The following is a 13,873-nucleotide window of genomic DNA, read 5'->3' as shown; positions in this document are numbered from 1 at the left end:
TGTGTACCTATGCAACAATCTTGCATGTTCTTCACATGTACCCCAAACCTAAAATGGAATAAAAAAAATCACACAGAGCAGTCCGTTTGCCAGGTAGGTTTGATTGCAGGATACTGAATCAAACACTTGGAAACAGTATTCTATTTTGCTAACCACCAATTAATACACACTGCGTATAACCCGGGACAAAACACACCTCTTACAATACAGTATCTTCTTTAAAGTGGGCAGTTTAGATGGAAGATCTCCAGCACCTTTTAAAATTAAACATTCTGTGATTATCAGTTGTTAAAGGCTCTGAAATGAAGGTGTCAAAAATGATTGGAGCAGTTACAGAAACAAGACAGCCTATAGTGGCTTTGTCTTCTTGGACATCTATCTTTTTTTTTGCAGAATCTTGGAGAAGGTGAGAGTAGCACTCTTTCTTCACAAAGCCAAATGATTTCAGCAAACCCAAGTTTCTCCTAATTTTAAGTATTAGATGTATATCCTTGGTTGAGATGTGTCTTTTAGGTACAAAGAATATTAAGCGATTTCTACAACAATTGAGTACTAACTCTTCTGTATGTTTGTAAGAAGGACCAGGGGTCAGGTAAGATAATTTCTAGAATGGTTTTTAGGGTTCTTTCTAGGTAACGGCTCCTGCAGATATTATGTGCATTCAAACGGTAACATTGCCTCTTTTACTAAAATTAGATCAGTGTTGCCTAATTGGGGTCAATTTTGGCCCTTGGGGAACATTTGGCAGTACCTGGAGGCATTTTTGGTTGTCAGAACTGGGAGTCGGGTGGAGAAATAGTTTGCTATTGGCATCTAGAGTGTAGAAACCAGGGCTGCTGCTGATCACTGAACCCCATAATTCACAGGATAATCTCCAGAATAAATTTCCAGTCCCAGATGTCAACAGTGTCACAATTGAGAAAGCCTAGACTAGAAAGTGCATGGGAAAGATAATCACATGTGGACCCCTACTTTGGTCCACATGCAATCTCATTTTTTAAAGTCAGAAACCTGTATAATGACAACTAAATGAACTTAGAAAATATATTGCTAAGCAGCTTTTTAAACTAGCAAGATAATTGAGGTTTAATGAGCCCTGCTACCTTCATAAATATCTCTCCAAAAATTTTATTTTAAATATATAAATTGAGTTATGAACCTCATCTGGTTAGAACACTTTAACAGATTGCTTCCAGGAAAGATGCAAACTCCTTAAGTGGCCCACAGGGCTCTATGTGACGTGGTCTTGACTTCCTCTGCAGCCTTCTCTCAGGACTCTGTGTTTGCTATTCTCCCACCACTCTAGCCTATCAACTGCTAAAACACACAAAGCTCTTTCCTTCTTGGGCCTCTACCCACACTCTTCTCTTTTTCCCTCTGCTTAGAACACTTCTTCTCAGCTACAGAATCTCTTCCTGCACCAACTTGTCCTTAGCTCAAATGCTGGCGTCTTTTCAAATGTTTTACCAAAGCTCTACCCTAATCCAAATTAGACCTTGTGTATTATTCTCTGCATTTCATAATACTTATCACATTTCTAATCATGTATTTGTATGTGTTTATGTGTTCATGTTTGGTTTCCTCCATGATTTTATGACCCATGAAGAGACAAAGTGTACAATACTTTTTTAAAAAAATTTTTAATTGTAAAAAAAATTCCGTAAGTTATTGGGTGTACAAGTGGTATTTGGTTACATGAGTAAGTTCTTTAGTGGTGATTTGTGAGATTTTGGTGCACACATCACCCAAGCAGGATACATTACACCATATTTGTGGACGTCTATCCCTTGCCCCTCTCCCACTCTTTCCCCAAAGTCCCCAATGTTCATTGAATCATTCTTACGCCTTCGCATCTCTATAGCTTAGCTCCCATATATCCATGAGAAATGATGTTTGGTTTTCCATTCCTGAGTTACTTCACTTAGATTAATAGTCTCCAGGCTCATCCAGGTCAAGTCTCATCCAGGTCGTTGCAAATGCTGTTTATTCATTTCTTTTTACAGAAACGTAGTGTATATTTATTATGTAAGATGTATGCGTGTGCGTATATGTACATATGAAACATATATAGCAATATATGGTTTCTTTACTCTTTATCCACTCATTAATTGATGGGCATTTGGGTTGGTTCCATGATTTTGTAATTGAGAATTGTGCTTCTGTAAAATGCATGTTCAAGTATCTTTTGTGAATAATGACTTCTTTTCCTCTGGGTAGATACCCAGTAGTGGTATTGCTGGATCAAATGGTAGTTCTTCTTTTAGTTTTTTAAGGAATTTCCACACAATTTTCCATAGCGGCACTAGTTTACATTCCCATCAGCAGTGTAGAAGTGGTCCCTGTTTACCACATCCTTGCCAGCATCTACTGGTTTTTTTTTTTTTTTTTTTTTTTTGATTCTCCTGCCTCAGCCTCCTGAGTAGCTGGGACTACAGATGTGCGCCACCAAGCCTGGCTAATTTTGTATTATTAGTAGTAGTAGTAGACGTAGTAGTGATGGGATTTTACCATGTTGGCCAGGCTGGTCTTGGACTCTTTTTTTTTTTTTTTTAAAGAAGAGAAAGAAAGAGAAAAAGGAAGAGGGAGAGAGGATGGGGGTATTGCTTTATTGCCCGGGCTAGAATGCAATCTAAATATGGGTATGCCTATAATTGTCTTTAATAATGGAGACATGAAAGAAAATGAGGGAAGAGAATAGCAAACAAGGAGCCAACCAAGATTTCTTTTAAACTTCTAAGTTGATATGATGTGGTACTGATAAGAGTGTATATTTTGTATATTTCAAGTGGAGAGTTCTATAAATGTTAATTACATTTACTTGTTCCAGATCTGAGTTCAAGTCCTGAATATCGTTGTTAATTTTCTGTCTCATTGATCTGTCTAATATTAATGTTGAAGTCTCCCACTATTATTATGTGGGAGTCTAAGTCTCTTTGTAAGTCTTGTATGTCTGCGTATTCCTGTATTGGGTGCTTATATATTTAGGATCTTTAGCTCTTCTTGTTGTTGCATTGATCCTTTTATCATTATATAATGTCCTTCTTTGCTTCTTTTGATCTTTGTTGCTTAATTGTAACTTCTGCTTTTTATTTATTTATTTTAGCTCTCTGTTTGGTTGGTAAATCTTTCTCCATCCCTTGTTTGGAGTCTTTGTGTATCCTTGAATGTGAGATGGATCTGGATGCAGCATACTGATGGGTTTTAGTTTTTTATTCAAATTGCCTGTCTTTGGATTGGGGGATTTAGTCAATTTAAATTTAGAATTAATAATAATATATGTGAGTTTAATATTGCCATTAGCTGGCTATTTTGTCCATTCGTTGATGTAAATTCTTCATTATATTGATGCTCTTTTTGATAATTTTTTTAGAAAGGCTGATACTGTTTGTTCCTTTCATATGTGTAGTGGTTCTTTCAGAAGCTCTTGTAAAGCAGGCCTGGTGGTGATGAAATCTCTGAGTGCTTGCTTATTCGCAAAAAACTTTATTTTTCCTTCACTTGTGAAGCTTAGTTTGGCTGGATGTGAAATTCTGGGTTGAAAGTTCTTTTCTTTAAGGATGTTGAATACTGGCCCCCACTCTCTTCTGGCTTGTAGGGTTTCTGCTGAGAGATCTGCTGTAAGTCTGATAGGCTTCCCTTTGTGGGTAACCTGACCTTTCTCTCTGGCTGCCCTTAATATTTTCTCCTTCATTTCAACCCTGTGAAATCTGACGATTATGTGCCTTGGAGTTGCTCTTCTTGAGGAATATCTCTGTGGTGTTCTCTGTATTACCTGGAGTTGAATATTATCCTGCCTTACTAGGCTGGGAAAATTTTCCTGAATAATGTCCTGAAGCATATTTTCCAGCTTGGATTCATTCTCTTCGTCACATTCAGGTACACCTATCAAGCGTAGATTAGGTCTTTTCACATAGTCCCATATTTCTTGGAGACTTTGCTCGTTCCTTTGTATCCTTTTTTCTCTAATCTTGTCTTCTTGTTTTATTTCATTGAGTTGGTTTTCGACCTCTGATATCCTTTCTTCTGCTTGATCAATTCGGCTGTTAAAACTTGTGCATACTTCACGAAGTTCTCCTATTGTGTTTTTCAGCTCCATCAATTCACTTATATTCCTCTCTAAATTGTGTATTCTTGTTAACATTTCGTCAAATCTTTTTTCAAAGTTCTTAGTTGCTTTAGATTGGGTTAAAACAAGTTCTTTTAATTCACAGAAGTTTCTCATTATCCACATTTTGAAGCCTGCTTCTGTAATTGGAACACACTCGTTCTCCATCAAGCCTTGTTCCGTTGCTGATGAGGAACTGTGATCCCCCGCTGAGGGAGAGGCGTTCTGATCTTGGGCATTCTCAGCCTTTTTTGGCCGTTTTCCTCCCTTCGTTATAAATTTATCCATCTGTGGTCTTTGAATTCACCGTCTTTGTAATTAGGTTTCTGAGTGGACTTCCAACTTACTGATTCTCAGCGCCGAAATCTGAGCAACCCACTGCACCGACCAAATCAGCGGCGTTAAGAGTGATGGTGCTTTTCCGACTCTGCACCAAGAACCATCGCTCCAAGGCGCCGGCAAAACCGCCTCGCCGGTCACAAGAGTCGCGCTGGCGACCCGTGGGGCTCCTCCGCTGGGAATCTCCTGGTGCATGAGCAACAAGAATTCATGTGAAGGTGTGGCGTCCTCTCATTCTTTGCGCTTTCAGTGGGAGCTACAATCCCGAGCTGTTAGTGATCAGCCATCTTGGATCTCTCTCTGTTTTTTGATTTTTTTTTATTATGGCTGTTCTTGCAAGAGTAAGGTGGTATCGTATTGTGGTTTTGATTTGCATTTCCCTGATCATTGGTGATGTTGAGCATTTTTAAAAAATGTTTGTTGGCCATTTGCATATCCTCTATTGAGAATTATCTGTTCATGTCCTTAGCTCACTTTTTGATGGGATTGTTTGTTTTCTTCTTACTGATTTGTTTGAATTAGTTGTAGATTCTAGATATTAGTCCTTTGTCAGATGTATAGATTGTGAAGATATTCTTCCACCCTGTGGGTTGTCTGTTTACTATGTGGACTATTCCTTTTGCCATGCATAAGCTCTTCTGTTTAATTAGTTCCCAGCTATTTATCTTTGTTTTTATTGCATTTGCTTTTGTGTTCTTGTTTATGAAATCATGCCTAAGCCAATGTCTAGAAGGGTTTTTCCAATGTTATCTTCTAGAATTTTTATGGTTGCAGGTCTTATATTAAAGTCCTTAATCCATCTTGAGTTGATTTTTACATGAGTTGAGAGATGAGGATCCAGTTACATTCTCCTGCATGTAGCTAGTCAATTATCCCAGCAACATTTGTTGAAAAGGATATCTTTCCCTATTTTATGTTTTTTTTTGTTTTGTTGAAGATCAGATGACTGTAAGTATTTGGGTTTATTTCTCAGTTCTCCATTCTGTTCCATTGGTCTATGAGCCTATTTGTGTACAAATACCATGCTGTTTTGGTGACTATGGTCTTAAAGTATAGTTTGAAATCAGGTAATATGATGCCTCCAGATTTGTTCTTTTGCTTAGTCTTGCTTTGGCCATACAGGCTCTTTTTTGGTTCCATATGAAGTTTAGAATTGTTTTTTCTAATTTTGTGAAGAATGATGGTGGTATTTTGATGGAGATTGCATTGAATTTGTAGATTGCTTTTGGAAGTATGGTCATTTTCATAATATTGACTCTACCAACCATGAGCAAGGAATATGCTTCTATTTCTTTTGTTTTGTAGTTTTGTAGTTTTTCTTGCAGGTCGCCCAACTCCTTGGGTCAGTATATTCCTAAGTTTTTTTTTTTTTTTCTTTTTTTCAATTTTTGTAAAAAAGGTTGAGTTTTTTATTTGATTCTCTGCTTGGCCATTGTTGGTATATAGAAGAGCTACTGATTTGTGTATATTAATCTTATGTCTGGAACTTTGGTGAATTCTTTTATCTTGATATTGATATATAGAAGAGTTACTGATTTGTGTACATTAGTCTTATATCCAGAACACTTGCTGAATTCTTTTATCAGTTTTAAGAACTTTCTGAAGGAATTCTTAGGGTTTTCAAGATAAACAATCATATTGTCAGTGAACAGTGGCAGTTTGAGTTCCTCTTTACTGGTTTGGATACCCTTTATTTCTTTCTGTTGTCTGATTGCTCTGGCTAGGATTTCCAGCACTATGTTGAAGAGAAGTGGTGAGAGTGGGCATCTGTGTCTTGTTCCAGTTCTCAGAGGAAATGCTTTCAACTTTTCCCCATTCAGTATTATATTGGCTGTGGATTTGTCATAGATGGTTTTATTACATTAATATATGTCCCTTGTATGCCGATTTTGCAGAGACTTTTATCATAAAGCAATGTTGATTTTGTTAAATGCTTTTTCTGCATCTATTGAGATGATCATGTGATTTTTGTTTTTAATTCTGTTTATCTGATGTATCACATTTATTGACTTGCATATGTTAAACCATCCCTGCATCCCTGGTGTGAACTTCGCTTGATCATGGTGGATTTTCTTTTTGATATGCTGTTGGATTTGGTTAGCTAGTATTTTGTTAAGGATTTTAGTGTCTACATTTATCAAGTATATCAGTCTGCAATTCTCTTTTTTGGTCATGTCCTTTCCTGGTTTTTGTCTTAGAGTGATGTTGGTTTCACAGAATGAATTAGGGAAGGTTCCTTCATTCTCTATCTTGTGGAATAGTGTCAAAAGGATTGGTACAACCATTCAGGACATAGGTGTAGGCAAGGACTTCATGACCAAAACGCCAAAAGCAATGGCAACAAAAGCCAAAATAGACAAATGGGACCTAATCAAACTCCACAGCTTCTGCACGGCGAAAGAAACAGTCAGTAGAGTGAATCGGCAACCAACAGAATGGGAAAAAATTTTTGCAGTCTACCCATCTGACAAGGGGCTGATATCCAGAATTTACAAAGAACTAAAGCAGATCTACAAGAAAAAAACAAACAAGCCCATTCAAAAATGGGCGAAGGATATGAACAGATACTTTACAAAAGAAGACATACAGGAGGCCAACAATCATATGAAAAAATGCTCATCATCACTGGTCATCAGAGAAATGCAAATCAAAACCACATTGAGATACCATCTCACACCAGTTAGAATGGCGATCATTAAAAAATCGGGAAACAACAGATGCTGGAGAGGATGTGGAGAAATAGGAACACTTTTACACTGTTGGTGGGAATGTAAATTAATTCAACCATTGTGGAAGACAGTGTGGCGATTCCTCAAGGACCTAAAAATAGAAATCCCATTTGACACAGCAATCCCATTACTGGGTATATATCCAAAGGATTATAAATCATTCTACTACAAGGACACGTGCACACGAATGTTCATTGCAGCACTGTTTACAATAGCAAAGACCTGGAACCAACCCAAATGCCCAACGATGATAGACTGGATAGGGAAAATGTGGTACATATACACCATGGAATATTACGCAGCCATCAAAAACGATGAGTTCACGTCCTTTGTAGGGACATGGATGAACCTGGAAACCATCATTCTCAGCAAACTGACACAAGAGCAGAAAATCAAACACCGTATATTCTCGCTCATAGGCGGGTGTTGAACAATGAGAACACATGGACACAGGGAGGGGAGCACTACACACTGGGGTCCGTTGGGGGGAAATGGGGGAGGGACGGGGGGGTGGGGAGGTGGGAAGAGATAGCATGGGGAGAAATGACAGATACAGGTGAGGGGACGGACGGCAGCAAAGCACACTGCCATGTGTGTACCTATGCAACAATCTTGCATGTTCATCACATGTACCCCAAAACCTAAAATGCAATAAAAAAAATAAATTAATTAAAAAAAAAAAAAAAGGATTGGTACCAATTCTTCTTTGAATGACTGGTAGAATTCTGTTGTGAATCAATTTATCTGGTCCTGTACTTTTTTTTTTTTTTTTTTTTTTTTTTTTTTCACAAAAAGCAACACACATTTATTAGGCCATGTTTTCTTTAGGTCAGAAATCTGGCACAGCTTAGCTGAATGCTTTACACACACACACACACACACACACACACACACACATATATATATATATATATATATATAAAGTGTAGTTTAGGTTCTGGGGTACATGTGCAGATCATGCAGGATTGTTGCTGGAATTAACATTTCAATCTCATTGCTTGTTATTGGTCCATTCAGGGTATCTAATTCTTCCTAATGTAAGCTAGGAGGATTGTATTTTTCCAGGAATTTATCCATTTCTTCTAGATTTTCTAGTTTATATGTGTAAAGGTGTTCATAGTAGTCTTGAATGATCATTTGTATTTCAGTGGTGTCAGTTGTAATATCTCCTGTTTTGTTTCTTAATGAAGTTATTTGGATTTTCTCTCCTCTTTTCTTGTGTAATCTATCAATTTTATTTATCTTTTCAATAAACCAGCCTTTAACTTCATTTATCTTTTTTTGTTTGTTTGTTTGTTTCAATTTCATTTAGTTCTGCTCTGATACTGGTTCTTTCCTTTCTTCTGCTGGGTTTGGATTTGGTTTGTTCTTATTTCTCTAGTTCCTTGAGGTATGACTTTGATTATTTGTTTGTACTCTTTCAGTCTTTTTGATGTAGGCATTTTTGGCTATGAACTCTCCTTTAAGCACTGCCTTTGCTGTACCCCAGAAGTTTTGATAAGTTGTGTCATTATTGTCATTCAGTTCAAATAATTTTTAAATTTATGTCTTGATTTTGTTTTTGATCCAATGCTCATTCAGGAGCAGGTTATTTAGTTTCCATGTATTTGCATGGTTTTGAAGATTCCTTTTGGAGTTGATTTCCAGTTTAATTCCACTGTGGTCTGAGAGAGTGCTTGATATAATTTCAATGTTTCTAAATTTATTGAGGCTCATTGGTCCTCTTGGGATTGCTGGTTTGTTCTTGCATTCGATCTGGAACTAAAATTCACAATGTGAGCCGCCACACTCTGCTCTGTCTGGAGCTGCAATCTAGTCTTACTTCCCAACTGCTATTGACCTCTCCTCTAATCTAAAGTGTAAATTACTTTTTAAAGCTTACCGAAAAGTATGTACTGCCTAATTTGTGACTATTTATTTATTGGAGCAACAAGTGTAAGATATATAGAATTTTATTGTGGTAAGAACAGGTAATATAAGATCCATCCTCTCAACCTATTTAAGTGTGTAGTACAATATTGTTAGCCATAAGCACAGTGTTGAACAGCAGACCTCAAGTAATTATTCTGATGATGACTTTTGTGGTGCTTATCTTTATTGTCTAACAATGTCTGCACAGAGTAGGTCCTCCACAAATCTTTGTTTAAGAAATACAAGAAAATGCCTTTGATCCTCAGAGTCATGGAAGAAGATGATGCCTCTGCCTTTTTTGGTTTTCTCTCAATCCCCAAGTATATAGCCACAAAATACTACAGCATCTAGGACAAGTTTCTATGTAAGGCACAAGGGACATATGTTCTTAATAGGACTCCATCCTTTCTTTGAGGCAGAAGGTAGACAACTGTGCAAAAGCATTTATTCAGTGCTATGTGCTATGGGACTTATGGCTGTTGCTGTTGCCTTGTGATACAGCTACCTCCAGCTAAAAGTGCTGCTTCTCTCTGAGATAGCAAGGACAAAAGAAGCAAGGCAACTCTTTCCCAACGTTTAGTATTAGAATAGTAGAACATCTCTTTTTGAAGTATAGGCTGTGTAGAAAAAAAAATGATTCCTAAATGTTGTACACATTTCAACTGATCTTAAATAGGAAGATCCCTATGAGTACCAAGGACCATGTAAGTTTCAAGTTTTGAGGCAAGTATGAAAGAAATGCTCAGGACCTCAAGAAATTGTCTAATCTGTGCACTTTTGTCTTGAAGCAAGTAGAGTCTTATGGACACTGACAGATAGACTAAATCTAACTAGCATCATGATAGGCCGAAGGCTAGCAGCCTGATCTGCTTTACTGTTTATCATCAGCGCATCATCTTTCTGTTCCAAAGAACCAGGACTGAGTTGGTATACTTAGTTCTTTTGAATAAAGTAACAAATATATATATTTTTAATTTCTCTGAACATCTGACCTACATTTCATCTTTTTGTTATGAAATAGAAAAACATTTTATTCTACTTAAGATTTATTTTGAGGTGAGATTATGTCTCTATGTTCAGATGTATATGAACTTTAGTTTTCACTGGGTCAAAGTATCTCACATGTAATGAAATATGTTTTCATGGTGAACATCCTTTTATATATTTCTGTTCAGATACAGCTTAAGTTTATAAAATGAATAAGCTAAATCAATAAAGAGATGGAAAATCATTTTAACATTATAATTTTTTCTGTTTGAGGTTAGAGGCAAGGTTATCTTCATGCCTTTAGTTCTCCAAACCAATAAATTAGAAATGGTCTTTTCAAATAAAAAAAAAATGACTGATGTTTGATGTTATTTTAAATATGAACTTTTGTTAAAATGCGTATGCTTTGTTTTGGTTCAAATCCTAAACATGCAATGTTTTGGATCCAGATCATGTGTTTACACACTGATTATTACCTGATGAATAAAAGCAATGATGTCTGATTTTAAGATGGTCTCTCCCTTATTGTTGACAACAAAATTTTCTCAGTAATATCATATTGCCCATTGAAATAAATATGTAGGGTATAATTTCACTGGCCACACTAATTATTTAAAGTATGACATAAAGTTGTAAATGTGTATTTTGTCATCAGCATCATCAGCGCCATCACTTTGTACACTGTTATTTTCATCATTACCACTGTTGTCATTGCCAAGAAGTTTTCCTTTTCTTCTTTCTCATCTTCCTCCTCCAGTTCACAAAAATCATGCTATCAAGATTTGCCAAAGAAATACTTTAATGTCTCCTTTAAGAAGCAGTTAGTAGCAGAAAACATTGTTTTATAAATTGATGTGTTCTGCTGAAAAGTTTTGAAAGACATGTTCCTTTAAATAGCTAATGCATATGTTATACCCAAGCAAGTTCTAAGGAAAGTGCCATGCACTGAGAGTGAATCAGGAGTCCCTTATTGCCGGTGACCGAGAGACAGCTAACTCTCAAAACTCTCTCAGCCCTGAAGAAGGGGCTTGATTCCTTTTTATACCTTGCTTAATACAGGGGAGGGGAGCCTAGCTGAAACAGAATTTACAGAAGCAGAACAAGCAAGTTAGATGAGAAGTCTGATAACTAGGAGGCAGGAGGTTCCCATGATTGTTGATTACTAAGAAGGGTATACACAAGTGGTTCCCATGATTGCTGGTTACCAAGGGGGTGGTTTTTGGTACTTGCTATACAATCAATCAAGGGATATTCACAATAGCAAGTGGGCTTGCCAAGCAGGATATGGTTACAATGATTATATGCCTCTATAGTTCTAAGCACAGCATGAACCAGCACAGTAGCATGGCCCAGGTATGCACTCAAGGGAGAAATGGTGGGAGGGCTGAGGCAGAGGTTAAGATGGAGTCTGTCTGGCTCTTAGCAAGATGGAGTCTGTCAGGCTAACACAGGGTAGGTTAGCACACATAAACTCTCTGTATTGTTTTCTGTTGCTGTTAGTACCACAAACTTTGGCTTAAAATAACAGTTACCTATTATCTCAGAGTTTCTGTGGATAGGAGTCCAGATGCTGGTTACCTGGGTCTTTTTCTGGTTCTTATGAAACTGTAATTGAGGTGTTGGCTGGCCATGATATCATCAAAGGCCATGGATCCTTTTCCAAGCTTATTCAGGTTATTGGCAGAATCCAGTTCCTTGCAACTATAGAACTGAGGCTACATTTTCTTGTTGGCTAGTGGGAACTGCTCTCAGCTCTTAGAGACTACCTGTTGTTCCTTGCCCTCTCTGTAACACAAAAGTTTATATCACCAAGGCCAGCTAAGGAAACTCTCTCAGGCTCAAATATATTCATGAACATTATAGTTAGTTCTTTATAAGCACTCACCTGATGAGGTCAGGCCCATCCAGGTTCTTCTCTTTTAATTAAGTCAAACTGACTGACTAGTAACCTACTCATTAATGTGAAAACCCTCAAACTCACAAGTCCTGCCCACAATGAAGGAAAAGGAATCAAACAGGGTGTGATTCCTGAATCATACCAGAGGTTGAGAATCTTGGGAGCCATCTTTTAGTCTTTCACACTCTCTAACCTGCCCATTAATTTCTTCAGCTCTTTCCTATAGACTTTGCTATCTAATATGATAGAAGCCACGTGTGCCTATTTCCACGGAAATCAAATAAAATTAAAGTTCATTTTCCTAGCTCTCTACTAGGCATGGTTCAAGTACTGAACAGTCAATGCGATTAATGGCTATCATGGTGGACAATGCAATTACAGATATCTACCTTCACAGAAAGTTGTGTTTGGGACTAAAGTGTTAACAATTTGTACAGATTACCACTTCTGTGCAACATAATTTTATTGTATTAACTCAGCAGACTAACTAAAAATGGAAATCTTAGACTCTGCAGGCAGGCAAGAGGGGAAAATTTTCAGAGTATTTTGGTATGTGTTCAGTCATGCCACAGAGGTTGTATTTTTTAGTCTACTCATAGCTCAGCCTCAGGAAGTTTCTTGCTATTGTCTCTCCTTTCTGCTGTGGCTAATTGTAATAAAAGAATGATTCTGTCACTAAAAAGACGTTTAATTGGATAGTGCTTCATAGATGATCATTAAAAAGACATCTAATGTGCAGCTACAAGAGTTTTATATCATGAAACATTCTCTGATGATGAAATGTGTATCTATGTTGCCCCACATGGCATCACTAGCTACAGGTGGGTATCGAGCCCTGGAAATGTGGCTAGTGAGGGATTATATTCTTAATTTAATTTTAATTATAAATAAATTAAACGATTTAAAATTTTAAATGGATATATGTGCCTAGTGGTACATACATTGGATAGCACAGATCTAGGCTATGACACATTTTCTTGAAGTCCTGCTACTTTGACATTGGCTCATAAATAAAATCTGAGAGCTTTTAGGTTAGTGGTAGATAAATGGTTGGGTAGATTAGGAAGAGAATGTAATTCTCTTAACTTTTCATTATGCTTTAGACAATTTTGAAAGTCCAAGGAAAGTGGTTGAAAAGTAAAATCTCCTAGTTTTAAATCTTATTTTATATTCAAGTTAGCATTTCATCTGTAGCAATTTGTCTGCCTTTAGAATGTTACAGCTTTATTCAGCTGGAAGAAATTTTCTTAGGATGTTTTCTTCTCACACTGACTTGCCTTTTGCTTTGTTACATTTAATTATATTCTCCCTTAAGGAAGACAGGAGGGACAACATCAAGTAAATGTGTTCAAACGCAGAACTTGTTCTTCCCCAAAAGGTGTAGTTTGTAACTTAATAAACACAAATGCTTTTGTGATTTAATTAACAAGTCATAGCAACAAAGAAAATAGTAAATCTGTGATTTATTTTAATGTGATGAAAATGGCAAATCTCTTTTAGATGAGAATTTAAAGTGAAGTGAAATCAAATTTAGCCCAGTGTTTCATTTCTGGGCGTGCTGAAGTGCTGTCACAAAAACATACACTGGCTGTCTCCATAGAATGTACACTTATTTTTAGCAATGAAAATTTCCAGTATCCTAATATGTTTAGGTATCATTCCCCGATGCTCAACTTCTCAGAAACTGGACCACACATTGAAACTGTATGACACTCATGGTGATAACTCTCTCTGTATTAACAACAATATGCAAACTCCAAGTCAAAAATTCCAGTTAGACACATACATTTCATAGTTGACATTCATTGTAGCTAGAATTTGGCATTTCACCTATATATAGTTTGAAAAAGAGTCCCTGAAGTACTTATGTTTGTGATGGGAGTCAGAGTGGGGGTGGGTGATTTA

The sequence above is a fragment of the Saimiri boliviensis genome, chromosome 4, assembly GCF_048565385.1.
Source record: "Saimiri boliviensis isolate mSaiBol1 chromosome 4, mSaiBol1.pri, whole genome shotgun sequence".
Taxonomy (NCBI): Eukaryota; Metazoa; Chordata; class Mammalia; order Primates; family Cebidae; genus Saimiri; species Saimiri boliviensis.
The sequence above is the reverse complement of the archived record's forward strand: the minus strand, read 5'-3'. Positions refer to the sequence as shown.